Source organism: Eleutherodactylus coqui, chromosome 5 (genome assembly GCF_035609145.1).
Source record: "Eleutherodactylus coqui strain aEleCoq1 chromosome 5, aEleCoq1.hap1, whole genome shotgun sequence".
In the NCBI taxonomy this organism is placed as follows: domain Eukaryota; kingdom Metazoa; phylum Chordata; class Amphibia; order Anura; family Eleutherodactylidae; genus Eleutherodactylus; species Eleutherodactylus coqui.
Window position 1 is genome coordinate 12,829,551 of NC_089841.1, and position 19,615 is coordinate 12,849,165.

Below are 19,615 nucleotides of genomic sequence, written 5' to 3' on the forward strand. Positions count from 1 at the left end.
GTCTGTTTCTCAGCACGTATTGGAGGAAGAGGAAGGGGAAGAGACTGCTGCCCACGCTGCAGAGCGTACCCACGCTACTTTCACATTTGTTCAGCGTGTATGGGCTGAAGAGGAGGAAGAGACTGAGAGTCATCCTCCCAGTGAGGACAGCGATGTGTTGCGTACTGGGACTGGAACACATGGCTGACTTCATGTTAAGCTGCCTTTCCTGTGACCCTCGTGTTAGACACATTCTGGCCAACACGGATTACTGGGTGTTCACCCTTCTTGACCCACGGTATAAGGAGAACCTTTCCACTCTCATTACCGAAGAGGAAAGGAGTATGAGAGTGATGCAATACCACAAGGTTCTGGTGGAAAATCGGATACTAAACTTCCCATCTGACAACGCTAGCGGTAGAGGACGTAGTTCAGTGGGCCAACCAGCAGGGGAGATGAGGGGAACAGGCAGCATGTCCAGCGCAGGCAGGGGAACACTGTCCAAGGCCTTTGCCAGTTTTATGGCACCCCAGCCAGACTGTGTCACCGCTCCCCAGTCTAGGCTGATTAGGAGGGAACAGTGTAAAAAGATGGTGAGGGAGTACATAAGTGACCGTACCAACATCATCTGTGATCCCTCTGCTACATACTATTGGGTGTCAAAGTTGGACACGTGGCACGAACTTGCGCTGTATGCCTTGGAGGTGCTGGCCTGCCCTGCCGCTAGCGTGTTATCAGAGAGGATGTTTAGTGCTGCTGGGGGGGATTATCACAGATAAGCGTACCCGCCTGCCAACTGACAGGGCCGACAGGCTTACACTTATTAAGATGAACAAAGCCTGGATTTCCCCAGACTTCTCCACCGGTGGAAAGCAGCTTAACATAAAGTATCTTTAAGCTGGAACTGGAGAACCATGCACCCTCTATCACCCCCAAAAAAGGTAGAAGTAGCTTGGTCTATCCTTCTCTGATCTTCCTCCTCCTCCAAAACTAGCATGTCAGCACACTGAACAGCCAATTTTTCAGAGGGCCAAAAGGCTCTGTAAAAATTATTTTTAGATTGCCTCTAGATTCTCATCCCCAATTTTGAAGAGGTTCACCACTAGAGTTCAGCAAACGGGCTGGTTCCAGCTTCATACGCTCACAGAGTGCACAAATGTATCTCAGCGCAGTGTCCAGCTATCTGACACCGAGACAGAATGAACTGTCCTGGTTTGGCCACTCTAATTTCTTCATAGTACATGCTGTCTTTCCCTGGGGCACTGGTTAAAAAGCCCCCCCGGGGAGAGGCAGGGGCTGGGACAGGCAGTAGCTTGCCTGTCGGTGGACCACCACCCACATCCCATTAAGTACGAGCTCTATGTTAAAAAAATATTTCAGGGGTTCACCTGCACTCTGGGTAAACAAATCTTTCAGAGGTACACCTATACTCTTGGTACAGAAATTTTTCAGGGGTTTGCCTATACTGTTGGTACACAAATGTTTCAGGGGTTTGCCTATACTCTAGGTAAACAAATACCCTGCACTCTCGCTCAAAAAATCTTTTAGGTTCCCACCTACAATCTTGGTAAAAAAAAAGTCTTCTTTTTAAAAGTAGAAAACATCGTTCAGAGGGGGCATGGCCTGGCTAGCAGCGGGAGCGGACGCAGCCCGAGGAGTTCCTCTGCAGGGGAAAGTTTGGAGCGAGCCCCTACAAACTGAGCTGCCCTTAGGAGCCCGAAACCACGACAGTGGCTTCCCTGGACTGAGGGGAAAAGATCAAGCCCTCACACAGTCCAGTGGGCGACGGCGAAAAGTGCGACCTACCTGCCCTGGAGAAGCCGCAGCCTGCAGCGCCGGAGGCTGCCGACTGAAAGTGCGGAGGGAGACTGGTGGAGGCTGGTTCTTGCGGCCGCCAGAGCCAGGAGACCCGCGATCTGACAGGGGAAAGCTGCACACTGCTGCCGCTACCAGGAAAAGCGGTGAAGAGACGCCGGCAGGAGAGAGGTGAGGAGGCCATTTGAAAGGTTGCTGGTGGCGGGAAAGTCCCAGGACACAACATACTGGAAGGCAGTGCTCCTTTAGGGCCACAGTACCCCCCCTAAAGCTAAGGGGGATAACAGAGACACTCTCAGGCCCCTAAAGTGGCCCCCAATAAAATAAGGAGTGAGAAGAGGAGTCTAAGACCCAGGGAGGCCCTGGAGGAGGGAGAAAGCGCCCTCCTCAGCTCCTGCAGACAATATATTTAAAGGGCCGGGCAAACAGGACTCTCACAACAACCCCATTGCCATCAGAAAGGGACAGGGCAACAGGCTTGCCCTGATAAAAGAGGTGTCTTACAGGAGATAAGAGCTGGACTGTAAAGGCTTCCTATAAACGACCTAAAGGATACAATTCAGTCACATACTACTCTTCTGCCACCTACTGCCCCTCCTGAGATTAACAGATTTTCAGCTTCTCTATGAATATGATGTAATTCATTAAAATATAAGGGCGTTTGTGCAGGGCGGGATGGATTGGAGAATGCATCCCTAACTTCTGCTCCTTCTGGATTATCGCACCCTGATATGCAGTAACAACCTACTCAACATAAACTAGCACCCTTTGGCGATTTTTCGAATCTTCATATAACAATGGTTAAAAGCAAAGGCAAAGCATCGCAGTTCTCTCAGACCTTCTCTAGAGCTACTCTACCTAGCATGTTTGCTTCACAATCTCAAACTGACCCTCCATCCCCAACAAATCTCCAAACTCCTTCTACAGCAGAGGCTTCCCCGCCAAGATCACAAGAAGAACCGATTTTGGAAACTAACTATGCCAACTTTGACCAATCCTACTTGTTAGATCAGATGAAAGCGATCTTTAAATCTGAACTCTCTGCCGCTGTGAGGGAATTCTCTGAGCAAATCCGAGACTTAGGCCAAAGGACGCATGAGCTGGAAAAGAAAAACGACAATATTGTGGACACTATTGAAGCAGATCGCCAACATGTGGCTGACCTAGAAGCTAAAATTGAGCTCCTGGAGTCTATATATGAGGACCTAGAGAACAGGTCTCGTCGCTCCAATATTCGCATCAGAGGTCTGCCCGAATCTATTACAGCTCTAAAAGGAACGGCAATTAATTTATTCTTAGCTATTCTCCCACAGATCGATCAGACGTCCTTTAGGATTGACAGGATACATAGGGCACTGGCCTGTCCGCCTAACCCGGATCTCCCAAGAGATGTGGTCCTTAAATTGAACTATTACGACGTCAGAGATCAGCTGTGATCAGCCGCCAGAAATCTGTCCTCGCTACCGGGACTGCCCACCACAGTCCAGCTGTATGCAGATGTGGAACCATCGACCTTGGCGAAGCGCAGAGCCTTCCGGCTGATCACACAGGCTCTGAGTTCAGCTAATATAAGATACAAATGGGGCTTTCCATTTGCGCTCCATTTTCAGCATCATGGCAGGGCATATACTGCCAAGTCTATGGAGGAGGCATTTGGGGCCCTAGAGAGAGCACAAATTCCAGTGGAGAGATCAAGGGAGAAGGGCTCCTTGGGCCCCGGCCTGGGAGGACCTGGAGTAGGCCTTGTTCCCCGAGATGTTCGACAAGACCCCTCCCTTAAGATTCTGGTGCGGGACTTTCCAGCTCCTTATAAAAGACCTTGCTGTGAAGATCTTCTCACTGCTAAACAAATATGGGAATGTAAGCGACTGAGGGTGAGGTGGGTACAGAAGTCGCTGAGGTCTTCATTACCAAGGCAGCAAAATAAAACTGCTATTATGTAGATTATGGAGGAAATATAAAATATGCAGACGAAGGTTTGAGAGCTGCTTGATGTGTAGTTACAGGTTGTTGCAATGTGATAAATATAAGAATAGAGATGTAAATCCGAGAAGGATGGATAACTGCCCTTACTTTCAATGATTGGCAGCCCTCCTTTAAGGGATGTTGTTCCTAATCTTGACTACTATGGTCCTAGGACCTTTTATGGTTCATATTTTGTTTCACTTGTGATGCTCCTTGTGGGGGAGGGGGGCATCATATGTATGTTTGTTGTGTTTTTTTTGTTGTTTTTCCAGAATTTTAGGTCTTCGGCTTCACAATGAATATAGTAGACAAACCATCCTAGCAATACCAGGATATTGGAGGGATAGAAATGTAGAGCGTCGTATCCGAAAAATCCCATGGTATATATAATTTCCCATTATGTAAAGGGGTTCATTTTGCCCAACAAAAGAAAAATGGCTCTCCTATCGTACTTAAAACATAAACCTGACATCATTTGTCTTCAGCAGACTCATTTTTCTCACACATCTATTCCCAGGTATTTTCACCAACTATACTCTAGATTTTTCACAGCCACTGCACCTAAAAAGCATAGAGGAGTTCTCACTTTGTTGCATAACTCTTTTCCCTTTCCAGTAGAAAAGACGGACATTGACCAAGAGGGTAGGTTCTGTATCCTATTGGGCAAACTGTATACTCAACCGATAGCCATAGTCAACATTTATGTTCCCTCAGAAAACCCTCTACCCACCATCCAGGTGATTACCCGTAAGCTTCTTAAATTCTCTCAATATAAAATTTTATGGGCAGGAGACTTTAACTTCACTTTCTCAGCGACCCTGGACAGATCTAATAATAATCCAGATAGATTTTCGGTTACCCAGAGGAAGGAATAGGGAAACAAACTATCCTTTTTGGCGTTGACGGATAACTGGAGGGAGATACATGGCAATAAGAAGGGTTACACTTTCTTTTCATCAGCTAGTCAGGTGTATTCTAGATTAGATTATATATTGTTGTCCACATCCCTCCTACCGGTTCTTGTAACAACCAGACATTACCCATACTTGTGGTCAGACCATGATTTGGTTCTCTCGGTGATCCATTGTGACGAGATCCCCAAGTCCACATATAAATGGAGATTAAATGAAGCCCTCATACGAGACCCAAATATCTCAGTACAGATCTCTAACCAGATCTCAGATTTTTTTGGTCGAAATTCTACTCAGGAAACGTATCCTCACTGGGTCTGGCTTGCTCATAAGGCCTGTATCCAAAGACAGCTAATTCGTCTAGCCTCGTAGAGAAAAAAAGAGAAGTCGCAAGCTTATATGACTCTAGAGAGAAGGCTGCTCCTATTTGAAACCTATAATCAGCGTATTCCCTAGAGGGCCACAACCAAAAAAATTAGGGATATTTGGATTCAGCTGAACGCCTTGCTGTCCGAAAGGGTTGAACGAGCACTCCAGTGGACGGGATACAAATATTATAAATATGCTAACAAGTCCAGACAGGCTACTAGCAACAAAATTGAGAGAGAGGCAGAGGATGAACACAGTCTTCAAGTTATATACCCCCCATAATACAACCACCACCAACCCAGACAAGATATATAATGCGTTCACCACATACTACTCGGCCCTATATAAAGAGCATAAGGGGAAGGTGGGAGGCATGGGACCTACTTTCCTAGAATCCCTTTCGACACCTACTCTGACTCAGGACCAACGAGACTACCTAAATGGGGATGTCACTGTAGAGGAAATAAATGAGGCCATAGATAATCTGAAGATGGGGAAGGCTCCGGGCCCTGATGGCTATATAGCTCTATACTATAAAAAAATACAAAGATATTTTGGCAGGACCATTACAAAATTTGTTTCAAACTCTACTGAAAGGCGACACTCCACCTCAGGAATTCTTGAATTCCAACTTAACGGTTATCCCTAAGGCCAACAGGGACCCTCTCTCTCCCAAGAACTATAGGCCTATCTCATTGCTAAACATAGATGACAAAATTTGTACATCAATTTTAGCGGCCCGTCTGATCCAGTTTTTTCCAAACCTTATCCATAAAGACCAGGTGGGGTTCATCCCAGGTAGACAGGCCCCAGATAACATAAGAAAGGTGCTAAATATTATTGATTATTCTAAAGATATAAAAATCCCTGTCACGTTATTAGCCCTTGACATTCAAAAAGCTTTTGACTCCCTGTCCTGGGACAATTTGTTTTTCATCTTGCAGCAAATGGGCTTTGATGGCACTTTCACACATGCTATTAGGGCCCTCTATTGCACTCCCTCCACCCTATTAAAGCTGCCTTCAAGCAAGGAGGCTCCTATCTCAATTAGGAGAGGCACACGATAAGGCTGTCCCCTCTCACCAGCGTTATTCGTGTTGGCGATTGAACCGCTTGCTATCCGCCAAAATCTCAATATAAAAGGAGTTACAGTGGGGGGAGTGGAATACAAATTAAGTTTATTCACGGATGATTTACTGCTCACATTAACCCAGCCGTTAACTTCCCTACCCAACCTGATGGGACTACTGGATAGATGGGCGTCACTTACGGGACTTAAAATAAACTCAGACAAATGCGACATTGCTTACATAAACTCTGCGCCCTCCCTAACAAAACTAATTCACTTAAACTTTGGTTTCCAGCATCAACCCCAATATATTCCCTATCTGAGAATCAACCTAACTACTTCGATAGCCAACCTTTATAAATGGAATTAGCCCCCTTTGATACAAAAACTGACATCAGAACTGACTAGATGGGATGATCCTTTATTATCATGGGTGGGGAGAATTCATGCCGTAAAGATGAATCTACTACCGCGTATATTATTCCTGTTCTGGACACTACCCATCCCTGTCTCGCGCCCAGTTCTAGCAAACCTACAGCGACGCATATTTCAGTTTATCTGGTCTTCAAAACGCCCCAGAATTAAGAATAACCTCATGCATTATCATAAAAGTAAGGGTGGTCTCTCCGTACCTAATTTATGGAAATAATATATGGCGGCACAGTCAGCCCAATGGATACCTACATTAGGGGGGGTTAGAGCCCCACTGTGGGTAGAAATAGTCATCCAGAATAACCCCGCAGACCTTCCCTAACCTGATGTGGTCAGATAACCCCATGAGCCCACATTTAATTGATAAAAGTCCACTCACTTATTAGTCCTTGAGAATATGGAGAAATATCTGGTTTGAATATAATCTGCTAGACCCTCTAGGTTGCTTCCTATCATTCCGAATATGAGATTCCCACCAAGCCAAGATCTGGTCCATTTCCAATGGTGGAAGATTAATGATCTGACAAACCTCTGCCATTTTCTAACGGGGTCCAACCTGTTAACCGTAGTCCAATTTCAGGCTAAATTTAATCCCCCCGCAGTGTAAATCTATCGAATCAACCAGGTTTTCCACTTTCTGCATTCACTGAACTTACCACGGGCAATTACCGAGAGGACAATGCTTGAAGGCCTATGCAAAAATAACCCTGTCCTTGCTTTATAAACTACTAAATAATCCAAATATTGAGGGTAAGCTTCCGCTCATGCAAAAATGGGAAACAGAGTTGCAAATCCACGTGTCAGAGGAAAGATGGCACCACTGCTGCGAAACTATTACTAAAGGGAGTCATCAAGTCACCCTAATGGAAACATCTATCAAGATGCTACATCGAACGCACCTAGTACCAGTCAGGATAAATGAATTCTTCCCTTCAGTTTCGCCCTTGTGTTTCAGAGGTTGTGCAGAGTTGGGATCCCAAGCACATATATGGTGAAGGTTCCCGGTGGCAGCCAGACTCTGGTCTCAGGTTCACAGGATATTGCATAGGATGTTTATAGGTCCAATACCAAAATCACCAACATTGTTTCTAGTGGGAGACCGTCCTCCAGGAGTTAAGTATCAAGCCCACAAGTTAATCCAACATATATGCATGGCAACCAGGATCCATATAGCGGCTAGATGGAAGCAACCCACCCTGTCATTTAGTGAAGTTCAGAACCGAATCTCACAAATCGCCTTCTACGAGAGGCTACATGCCATATAATCGGCCAACCTAGTGAAATATGGTGAGCAGTGGGGACCCTGGCTTGAGTTAATAGATATCCCAGGCCTTAGACACAATCTGCTTTCAACCTAGAGTTATCCTGGTGACAATTCAATAGGTTGTTGTCTACTATGAATAGTGATTGGCTGAAAAAAGCGAAGACCTATGTTTTAGTTTATTTGTTTCGTTAAAATTTTGTTCAATCCACATTTGGTGGACATGCCCAGTAGCGCAGGAACTCTGGAAAAGAGTCTCCCATCTTATAGCCACAGTGAGCGGCACCTCCTTTAGACCCAACCCTTTTGTGCTGCTGTTGGGAGACAAACCGGTTGGAATGCGTAACGCCCCCTTTAAACTTCTTCAATATATTACAATGGCAACACGAATCCTTATAGCACAACAGTGGCGCAAACCGACACTCCCATACGAGCGGCTGGAAAACCGCATCAACAAAACCCTCATAAACGAGAGGCTCATTGCCATACGACAGGACATGGTCCAGCAATTTGAAAAGGTGTGGAATCCATGAATAACACATATTAAAATACCAAACATAACCTACGTGGTAAGATTGTAAATGAAAAATGGAAAGGTCACACCTCAAAAACAATAAAATCGACCCCAGTCCCACCCCGCATACCCATTCAGCCATTAAGACACAACACAACAACGGGTGGACGACATCGAGGTCAGCTCCCCCCCTCTCTAAAAACAAGGCAAAATGAGATGGCGTTAAACATGAATATATACCTAAAAACTGTACCCTGTATATATTTTGCTTTGTTAATGTTTATTGTTTCCCCTTCCTCCCTTTCCCAGCCCCCCCCCACCTTATCACCCCCCCTCCCCTGCTGACAAGATCGCTATACTATCAAGAAACCTCAACCTTTCCCCCACCCCCCTCTCCACCCGAACACCTTCCCAATATTAATAATGCACATTCGTCTGAATTGTGAGAGCTCTGTACTGCAAAATATCCTTAGCCCCCTGCGTGGAGACTCCGAGGCAGAGTGTTGCCAACTGTAAATTTAAAGGGGTTGTCCCGCGAAAGCAAGTAGGGTTATACACTTCTGTATGGCCATATTAATGCACTTTGTAATGTACATCGTGCATTAATTATGAGCCATACAGAAGTTATTCACTTACCTGTCCCTTTGCTAGCGTCCTCGTCTCCATGGAGCCGTCTAATTTCAGCGTCTAATCGCCCGATTAGACGCGCTTGCGCAGTCCGGTCTTCTCCCTTCTGAATGGGGCCGCTTGTGCCGGAGAGCTGCTCCTCGTAGCTCCGCCCCGTCACGTGTGCCGATTCCAGCCAATCAGGAGGCTGGAATCGGCAATGGAACGCACAGAGCCCACGGTGCACCATGGGAGAAGACCTGCGGTCCACCGTGGGTGAAGATCCCGGCGGCCATCTTCGCAAGGTAAGTAAGAAGTCACCGGAGCGCGGGGATTCGGGTAAGTACTATCCGTTTTTTTTTTTTAAACCCCTGCATCGGGTTTGTCTTGCGCCGAACGGGGGGGCTATTGAAAAAAAAAACAACCCGTTTCAGCGCGGGACAACCCCTTTAAATTCAATAAAACCTTTTGAAACATAAAATTTTGTTCAATATTCAGAATTATTTGAAACTGCAAAATTTGCTGAACATGAGAAAATGCCCTTAGGATGTATTTAAAATGTTAATGAATACATTATTGTTATTTCTAATAACCATCATTCGGCCCCTGCGCGGAGTAATGTGAAAGCATGAATGACACGTGTCAATTTTGATATTGTAATAAAAACCGTTGAAACTAAAAATGTAGAAGTACTGTCCTCTGAGTCCCCCCCCCCCCCCCCCCCCATGCTGGCATTTGTGGCTAATGAAATGCTGCGACGGAGGTGGCATGGGATGGCACTTACAATCATGCATTAATTTGTCTATGATTTCTCAGCTATGAAACACAATTTTAAGAGGGTCACACGGCGTACAGAAACATATCCCAGCGCGGTGACAATCTTTGGCCACTAATTTCTTTAGAGTTCATGCTGTCTTTCCCTGGGGCACTGGTTAACAAGCCCCTCAGGGAGAGGCAGGGGCTGGGACAGGCGGTAGCTTGCCTGTTAGTAGACCGCCACCTGAATCCCATTAAGCAAGTACGAGCTGTCGCTCAAAAAATCTTTCAGGTTTTTACCTGCACTCTTGGTAAACAAATCTTTCAAGGGTGTGGCTATACTCTTGGTTAACAAATCCTTTTAGGGGTTCACCTATAGTCTTGGCAAAAAAAATCTTTTGTTTTAGAATGGGTTGTCGAATTGTTGAGATGTGTAGAAGTACTGGCCTCTGAGTCCCCTTTATGCCCACGTTTGTGGCTCATGAAATTTTGTGACGGAGGTGGCATGGGATTGGAATTATGATCATACGTTAATTTATCAGCAATTCTCATCAGCATTGTGGGCTATCGCCCACAATTTCAAAGAGGGTCACTGCCAGGCCCTGCCAACACTGCAGTGTGTGTCTCCTGTTCCTCCTCATCCAATACGCACTTATAAATAGAAATGAGGGTGGTGTGGCTATCAAGCGATCGTGTGGCATGAGGACAGCTGAACGCTGCTCTGGGAAAAATTTCAGTATGCTGTGGACTACCGAGTAGGCGAAGGGGTGCGCCTTACCCCATCTGGGATGGGGACAGCTGGACACTGCGTTGGGAAAAATTTCAGTACTCTGTGGATGCAAGCTCATGCCTGCATCCTGGGGGAAGGGGGGGGGGGGGATTGGACAGCAATGCCAGCATGTAACACAGAAGAAGAGGCACTGGTGTCACACGCAGGCGGCGATTGGCTTTTGTTCCACTTAGTGTGGTGCTTAGCTAAGATGTGTCTTGCTGATTACGGTCTGGCCCAACTAAATTGTTAGTGGGGTGACCACTAGGCTCTTGCCCACAATTGGCTTAATAGTGTGACCTGGGAGCCTCAGGTGCATCCATGCATGCTGCCCCTGCTGTTCCCTATCTATTTCTGTGGTCTTTCCATCACTTTCTGATGTTTTCTGGTGAATCACACACTCTCCCCTATGCTGAGCATGGGTCACCTTGAAAAATGCTCAAGTCTCCCATTGACTACAATCGGGTTTGTTACTCGAAACGAGCTCTCGAGCATTACAAAAAGTTCAGCTCGAGTAACGAGCACCCGAGCATTTGGGTGCTCGCTCATCTCTAAAAATGGTACATTTGATGACTTTTTTTGTTTTCAAAATGTTATCGATTTTTAATTAACAGTAAAATAATGAAATGTAATAAAGGCTCAATCTGTGCACAGTGACATCACATACAAGTATAGGTCGATATGTATTGAAAAATGAAAAACCAAACATAAAGACTGGTCTGATCATTAAGAGGAAAACCAAGCTAGGAAGGAGGGAAAGGGAGAGGTAGAGATGAACAGCTCAATCTTTTCCCTCAAATTTTTTCTTCTCCAATGGGAGAGTATTTGGTAGACTGCAGTTAGAGATAAATCACACTACACAGAGGAATAGAGACGGGTAAACAAGACATTCAGAACCAACTTGGCAAATACCCATAGTGAAAATAACAAAGGTAGAATTGGGGTATCAAAGAATGTCCTAGATAGTTACCAAATATGGTTAGATTTCATAGAATGGTAGAGTTGGAAGGGACCTCCAGGGTCATCGAGTCCAACCCCCTGCTCAGAGCAGGATCACTAAATTATCCCAAACAGATGTCTCTCCGGCCTCAGTTTTGAAGACTTTCATTGAATGACAACTCGCCACCTCCTGTGACCACTTGTTCCACTCATTGATCCCCTCTCACTGTCTAATATCTAATTTGTGTCTTCTCCCTTTCAGTTTCATCCCATTGCTTCTAGTCTTTCCTTGTGCAGATGAGAATAGGGCTGATCCCTCTGCAGTGTGACAACCCTTCAGATATTTGTAGACAGCTATTAAGTCTCCTCTCAGCCTTCTTTTTTGTAAGCAAAACATTCCCAGGTCATTTATTTAACTGTTCCTCATAGGACATGGTATGCGGACCTCTCACCCTTCTGGTAGCTCTTCTCTGAACTTCTTCCAGTTTGTTGATGTCTTTTTTTTTAAAATTAGGGTGTACAGAACTGGAACTAGTATTCCAGATACGGTCTGAGCAAGGAAGAGTAGAAGGGAACAATTACCTCAGATGATCTAAATTCATCCTGACCCCCACACATCACACACACATGGCTCTACTCCATCCATCCTGACCCCTACACATCACACACAGCTCTACTCCATCCATCCTGACCCCCACACATCACACACACAGCTCTACTCCATCCATCCTGACCCCCACACATCACACACACAGCTCTACTCCATCCATCCTGACCCCCACACATCACACACACAGCTCTACTCCATCCATCCTGACCCCCACACATCACACACACAGCTCTACTCCATCCATCCTGACCCCCACACATCACACACAGCTCTACTCCATCCATCCTGACCTCCACACATCACACACACAGCTCTACTCCATCCATCCTGACCCCTACACATCACACACAGCTCTACTCCATCCATCCTGACCCCCACACATCACACACAGCTCTACTCCATCCATCCTGACCCCCACACATCACACACACAGCTCTACTCCATCCATCCTGACCCCCACACATCACACATACACAGCTCTACTCCATCCATCCTGACCCCTACACATCACACACAGCTCTACTCCATCCATCCTGACCCCCACACATCACACACAGCTCTACTCCATCCATCCTGACCCCCACACATCACATACACAGCTCTACTCCATCCATCCTGACCCCCACACATCACACACAGCTCTACTCCATCCATCCTGACCCCCACACATCACACACACAGCTCTACTCCATCCATCCTGACCCCCACACATCACACACACAGCTCTACTCCATCCATCCTGACCCCCACACATCACACACACAGCTCTACTCCATCCATCCTGACCCCCACACATCACACTCACAGCTCTACTCCATCCATCCTGACCCCCACACATCACACACAGCTCTACTCCATCCATCCTGACCCCCACACATCACACACAGCTCTACTCCATCCATCCTGACCCCCACACATCACACACACACCTCTACTCCATCCATCCTGACCCCCACACATCACACACACAGCTCTACTCCATCCATAATGACCCCCACACATCACACACACAGCTCTACTCCATCCATCCTGACGCCACACATCACACACACAGCTCTACTCCATCCATCCTGACCCCACACATCACACACAGCTCTACTCCATCCATCCTGACCCCCACACATCACACACAGCTCTACTCCATCCATCCTGACCCCCACACATCACACACACAGCTCTACTCCATCCATCCTGACCCCCACACATCACACACACAGCTCTACTCCATCCATCCTGACCCCCACACATCACACACACAGCTCTACTCCATCCATCCTGACCCCCACACATCACACACACAGCTCTACTCCATCCATCCTGACCCCCACACATCACACACACAGCTCTACTCCATCCATCCTGACCCCCACACATCACACACAGCTCTACTCCATCCATCCTGACCCCCACACATCACACACAGCTCTACTCCATCCATCCTGACCCCCACACATCACACACAGCTCTACTCCATCCATCCTGACCCCCACACATCACACACACAGCTCTACTCCATCCATCCTGACCCCCACACATCACACACAGCTCTACTCCATCCATCCTGACCCCCACACATCACACATAGCTCTACTCCATCCATCCTGACCCCCACACATCACACACAGCTCTACTCCATCCATCCTGACCCCACACATCACACACACAGCTCTACTCCATCCATCCTGACCCCCACACATCACACACACAGCTCTACTCCATCCATCCTGACCCCCACACATCACACACACAGCTCTACTCCATCCATCCTGACCCCCACACATCACACACACAGCTCTACTCCATCCATCCTGACCCCCACACATCACACACAGCTCTACTCCATCCATCCTGACCCCCACACATCACACACACAGCTCTACTCCATCCATCCTGACCCCCACACATCACACACACAGCTCTACTACATCCATTCTGATCCCCACACATCACACACAGCTTTGCTATCTCCCCAGGACATATGATGACACCCCCATGTCATGTGATTCCTGACTCCTCCCACACAACTGATCACATGACATTTACATCATCACAGGTCCTGAAAGCTCACGGCTGCTGTCTGGATTTGCAGGTTTGTCTGTCCTGTCTTGGTATTGTTAACCCTTCCGTCCCCGTGTGAGATAAGATGTCCTGGCTGTTATGTGACTGATAGTAGCTGCTCCCTTCCGTCTGGGATCAGTAGCCGTGCTGCAGCGCCCCTTGTGACTGGCAGGTACATTGCACCAGACATGGCGGACCTGCAGTGTTCTCCCTGCCCATACTGCCCTATTATCCGGTGGCACATGGCTGGATGTGAATTGCAGACTCCGTTCTTGTCTCCGGATGGGCGATCCGCATCCGTATAAAGGATGGAACATCCATCACACAACTAGGAATAGACCTGCAGCCTGATCTGTATCCGTACGATTCCCGTATCTGACATTGTGGATCGGGCACAGATACCGCTGTCATCGCCTATCGGCGCGGGGAAACAAGGACTTATAATAGTCTGTACTGCGGCTGTCCGACGGCGAGCGTCCACGGTCATCCCAACACTGTACAGCCCAGGTACGGGGGGGCTGCCGGCCGGGGACAGACACTACTGCCAGCTACATGCGGAATCCCACCCGTCTGTGTGCCGCTGGCTTTAGTCGCCGCCACTGTCGTAGACGTACAGTCGGGGGCAGAGGCGTAACTTGAAGCTCCTGGGCCCCAATGCAAACCTGTAACGGGGCCCCCAACTATAATGCTTTATCCATAGTACTGGGCTCCCGGTATGGAAAAGAGAGGCCTTATGGGCCCCCTGAGGCTCCAGGGCCCGGGTGCAACCGCATCCCCTATAGTTACGCCCGTGGCGCTGGTTCTGTCATACGGGGACATTAGATCCCTCCGACATGACTTCTGTTCCACCCCCTGCTGGTGCTGCTTAGTTACTGCACTCATCCTCCAGCTCCTACTACATGGATGGGCTGCCAGCAGTAACTGGGGGTCTTGTATAGAAAAGGGCGGACAGTCAGAGTCAGCTGCTAGTAACCCCAGTGTCCATGCAAACAATGGCGCACGGACATTAGTCACCATTATACATGTACACAGCCTGGCTGCACACACATTGTACCTCACCACAACACACACAGCTCTGCTACATCCATCCTGACCCCCACACATCACACACACAGCTCTACTCCATCCATCCTGACCCCCACACATCACACACACAGCTCTACTCCATCCATCCTGACCCCCCACACATCACACACACAGCTCTACTCCATCCATCCTGACCCCCACACATCACACACAGCTCTACTCCATCCATCCTGACCCCCACACATCACACACACAGCTCTACTCCATCCATCCTGACCCCCACACATCACACGCACAGCTCTACTCCATCCATCCTGACCCCCACACATCACACACAGCTCTACTCCATCCATCCTGACCCCCACACATCACACACACAGCTCTACTCCATCCATCCTGACCCCCACACATCACACACACAGCTCTACTCCATCCATCCTGACCCCCACACATCACACACACAGCTCTACTCCATCCATCCTGACCCCCACACATCACACACAGCTCTACTCCATCCATCCTGACCCCCACACATCACACACACCGCTCTACTCCATCCATCCTGACCCCCACACATCACACACACCGCTCTACTTCATCCATCCTGACCCCTACACATCACACACACAGCTCTACTCCATCCAACCTGACCCCACACATCACACACAGCTCTACTCCATCCATCCTGACCCCCACACATCACACATACAGCTCTACTCCATCCATCCTGACCCCCACACATCACACACACAGCTCTACTCCATCCATCCTGACCCCCACACATCACTCACAGCTCTACTCCATCCATCCTGACCCCCACACATCACACACACAGCTCTACTCCATCCATCCTGACCCCCACACATCACACACACCGCTCTACTCCATCCATCCTGACCCCCACACATCACACACACCGCTCTACTCCATCCATCCTGACCCCCACACATCACACACACCGCTCTACTCCATCCATCCTGACCCCCACACATCACACACAGCTCTACTCCATCCATCCTGACCCCCACACATCACACACAGCTCTACTCCATCCATCCTGATCCCCACACATCACTCACAGCTCTACTCCATCCATCCTGACCCCCCACACATCACACACAGCTCTACTCCATCCATCCTGACCCCCACACATCACACACACAGCTCTACTCCATCCATCCTGATCCCCACACATCACTCACAGCTCTACTCCATCCATCCTGACCCCCACACATCACACACACAGCTCTACTCCATCCATCCTGACCCCCACACATCACACACACAGCTCTACTCCATCCATCCTGACCCCCACACATCACACACACAGCTCTACTCCATCCATCCTGATCCCCACACATCACACACACAGCTCTACTACATCCATCCTGACCCCCACACATCACACACAGCTCTACTCCATCCATCCTGACCCCCACACATCACACACACAGCTCTACTCCATCCATCCTGACCCCCACACATAACACACACAGCTCTACTCCATCCATCCTGACCCCACACATCACACACAGCTCTACTCCATCCATCCTGACCCCCACACATCACACACAGCTCTACTCCATCCATCCTGACCCCCACACATCACACACAGCTCTACTCCATCCATCCTGACCCCCACACATCACACACACAGCTCTACTCCATCCATCCTGACCCCCACACATCACACACACAGCTCTACTCCATCCATCCTGACCCCCACACATCACACACACAGCTCTACTCCATCCATCCTGATCCCACACATCACACACAGCTCTACTCCATCCATCCTGACCCCCACACATCACACACAGCTCTACTCCATCCATCCTGACCTCCACACATCACACACAGCTCTACTCCATCCATCCTGACCCCCACACATCACACACAGCTCTACTCCATCCATCCTGACCCCCACACATCACACACACAGCTCTACTCCATCCATCCTGACCCCCACACATCACACACACAGCTCTACTCCATCCATCCTGACCCCCACACATCACACACACAGCTCTACTCCATCTATCCTGACCCCCACACATCACACACACAGCTCTACTCCATCCATCCTGACCCCCACACATCACACACACAGCTCTACTCCATCCATCCTGACCCCCACACATCACACACACAGCTCTACTCCATCCATCCTGACCCCCACACATCACACACACAGCTCTACTCCATCCATCCTGACCCTCACACATCACACACACAGCTCTACTCCATCCATCCTGACCCCCACACATCACACACACAGCTCTACTCCATCCATCCTGATCCCCACACATCACTCACAGCTCTACTCCATCCATCCTGACCCCCACACATCACACACACAGCTCTACTCCATCCATCCTGACCCCCACACATCACACACACAGCTCTACTCCATCCATCCTGACCCCCACACATCACACACACAGCTCTACTCCATCCATCCTGATCCCCACACATCACACACACAGCTCTACTACATCCATCCTGACCCCCACACATCACACACAGCTCTACTCCATCCATCCTGACCCCCACACATCACACACACAGCTCTACTCCATCCATCCTGACCCCCACACATAACACACACAGCTCTACTCCATCCATCCTGACCCCACACATCACACACAGCTCTACTCCATCCATCCTGACCCCCACACATCACACACAGCTCTACTCCATCCATCCTGACCCCCACACATCACACACAGCTCTACTCCATCCATCCTGACCCCCACACATCACACACACAGCTCTACTCCATCCATCCTGACCCCCACACATCACACACACAGCTCTACTCCATCCATCCTGACCCCCACACATCACACACACAGCTCTACTCCATCCATCCTGATCCCACACATCACACACAGCTCTACTCCATCCATCCTGACCCCCACACATCACACACAGCTCTACTCCATCCATCCTGACCTCCACACATCACACACAGCTCTACTCCATCCATCCTGACCCCCACACATCACACACAGCTCTACTCCATCCATCCTGACCCCCACACATCACACACACAGCTCTACTCCATCCATCCTGACCCCCACACATCACACACACAGCTCTACTCCATCCATCCTGACCCCCACACATCACACACACAGCTCTACTCCATCTATCCTGACCCCCACACATCACACACACAGCTCTACTCCATCCATCCTGACCCCCACACATCACACACACAGCTCTACTCCATCCATCCTGACCCCCACACATCACACACACAGCTCTACTCCATCCATCCTGACCCCCACACATCACACACACAGCTCTACTCCATCCATCCTGACCCTCACACATCACACACACAGCTCTACTCCATCCATCCTGACCCCCACACATCACACACACAGCTCTACTCCATCCATCCTGACCCCCACACATCACACACACAGCTCTACTCCATCCATCCTTACCCCCACACATCACACACAGCTCTACTCCATCCATCCTGACCCCCACACATCACACACAGCTCTACTCTATCCATCCTGACCCCCACACATCACACACATAGCTGTAATCCATCCATCTTGACCCCCACACATCACGCACATAGCTCTACTCCATCCATCTTGACCCCCACACATCACGCACATAGCTCTACTCCATCCATCTTGACCCCCACACTTCACGCACATAGCTCTACTCCATCCATCTTGACCCCCACACTTCACGCACATAGCTCTACTCCATCCATCTTGACCCCCACACATCACGCACATAGCTCTACTCCATCCATCTTGACCCCCACACATCACGCACATAGCTCTACTCCATCCATCTTGACCCCCACACATCACGCACATAGCTCTACTCCGTCCATCTTGACCCCCACACATCTCGCACATAGCTCTACTACATCCATCCTGACCCCCACACATCACTAACACAGCTCTGCTACATCCATCCTGACCCCCACACATCACTCACACAGCTCTGCTACATCCACACACATTCGTTGCTGACATGTTAAACACTGATTTTAGTAGCACTAAATTCCCCCCTACCAGTGTAATACAAGACCTTCAGCTGCTCCCATCTGGGTGTCTCCTTGAGGAGTTATGACACTCCTCCTGACCCACATCAGAGGCTTCTCACTTGCCGAGCCGGAAACCTACTGCACACTGATGAGGAGCAAACAACCCAAAAAAGCTGTCTGTGGATGGGCTCTGGCTTGGCTTATAAATCACAGTCATTGCTACAAGGCTTGTATAAAGAGTCTGTGACTTGCAGGAATGCTGCCTTCCAATGGGTGGCGCTGCAGAGGTATTGTTCCATCTTACCTCCTGCTACCTAAGAAACAAAAAAGAAAGTGATAAAAGAGCCTTTATGTACCATCCACAAAAAACAAGCTGCTCCTCAGTAATACACAGACAGATAATACACCTGAGAGATAGCATGTCGGTCAGTGCTCCTCAGTAATACACAGACAGATAATACACCTGAGAGATAGCGTGTCGGTCAGTGCTCCTCAGTAATACACAGATAGATAAT

The 19,615-nt window shown here is 48.7% G+C and overlaps 1 protein-coding gene across 1 annotated transcript in view; it reads left to right on the top strand.

Annotated features, from left to right (window-relative positions):
* The first annotated feature begins 14,053 nt into the window (after positions 1-14,053).
* The window catches only part of LOC136629013 (zinc finger protein 300-like), a 157,587-nt gene continuing 152,025 nt past the window's right edge, over positions 14,054-19,615 (top strand). Inside the window, exon 1 of the mRNA XM_066605118.1 lies at positions 14,054-14,084. The gene's annotated coding sequence lies outside the window, so the exon portion shown is untranslated. The remainder of the gene's footprint in view (positions 14,085-19,615) is intronic.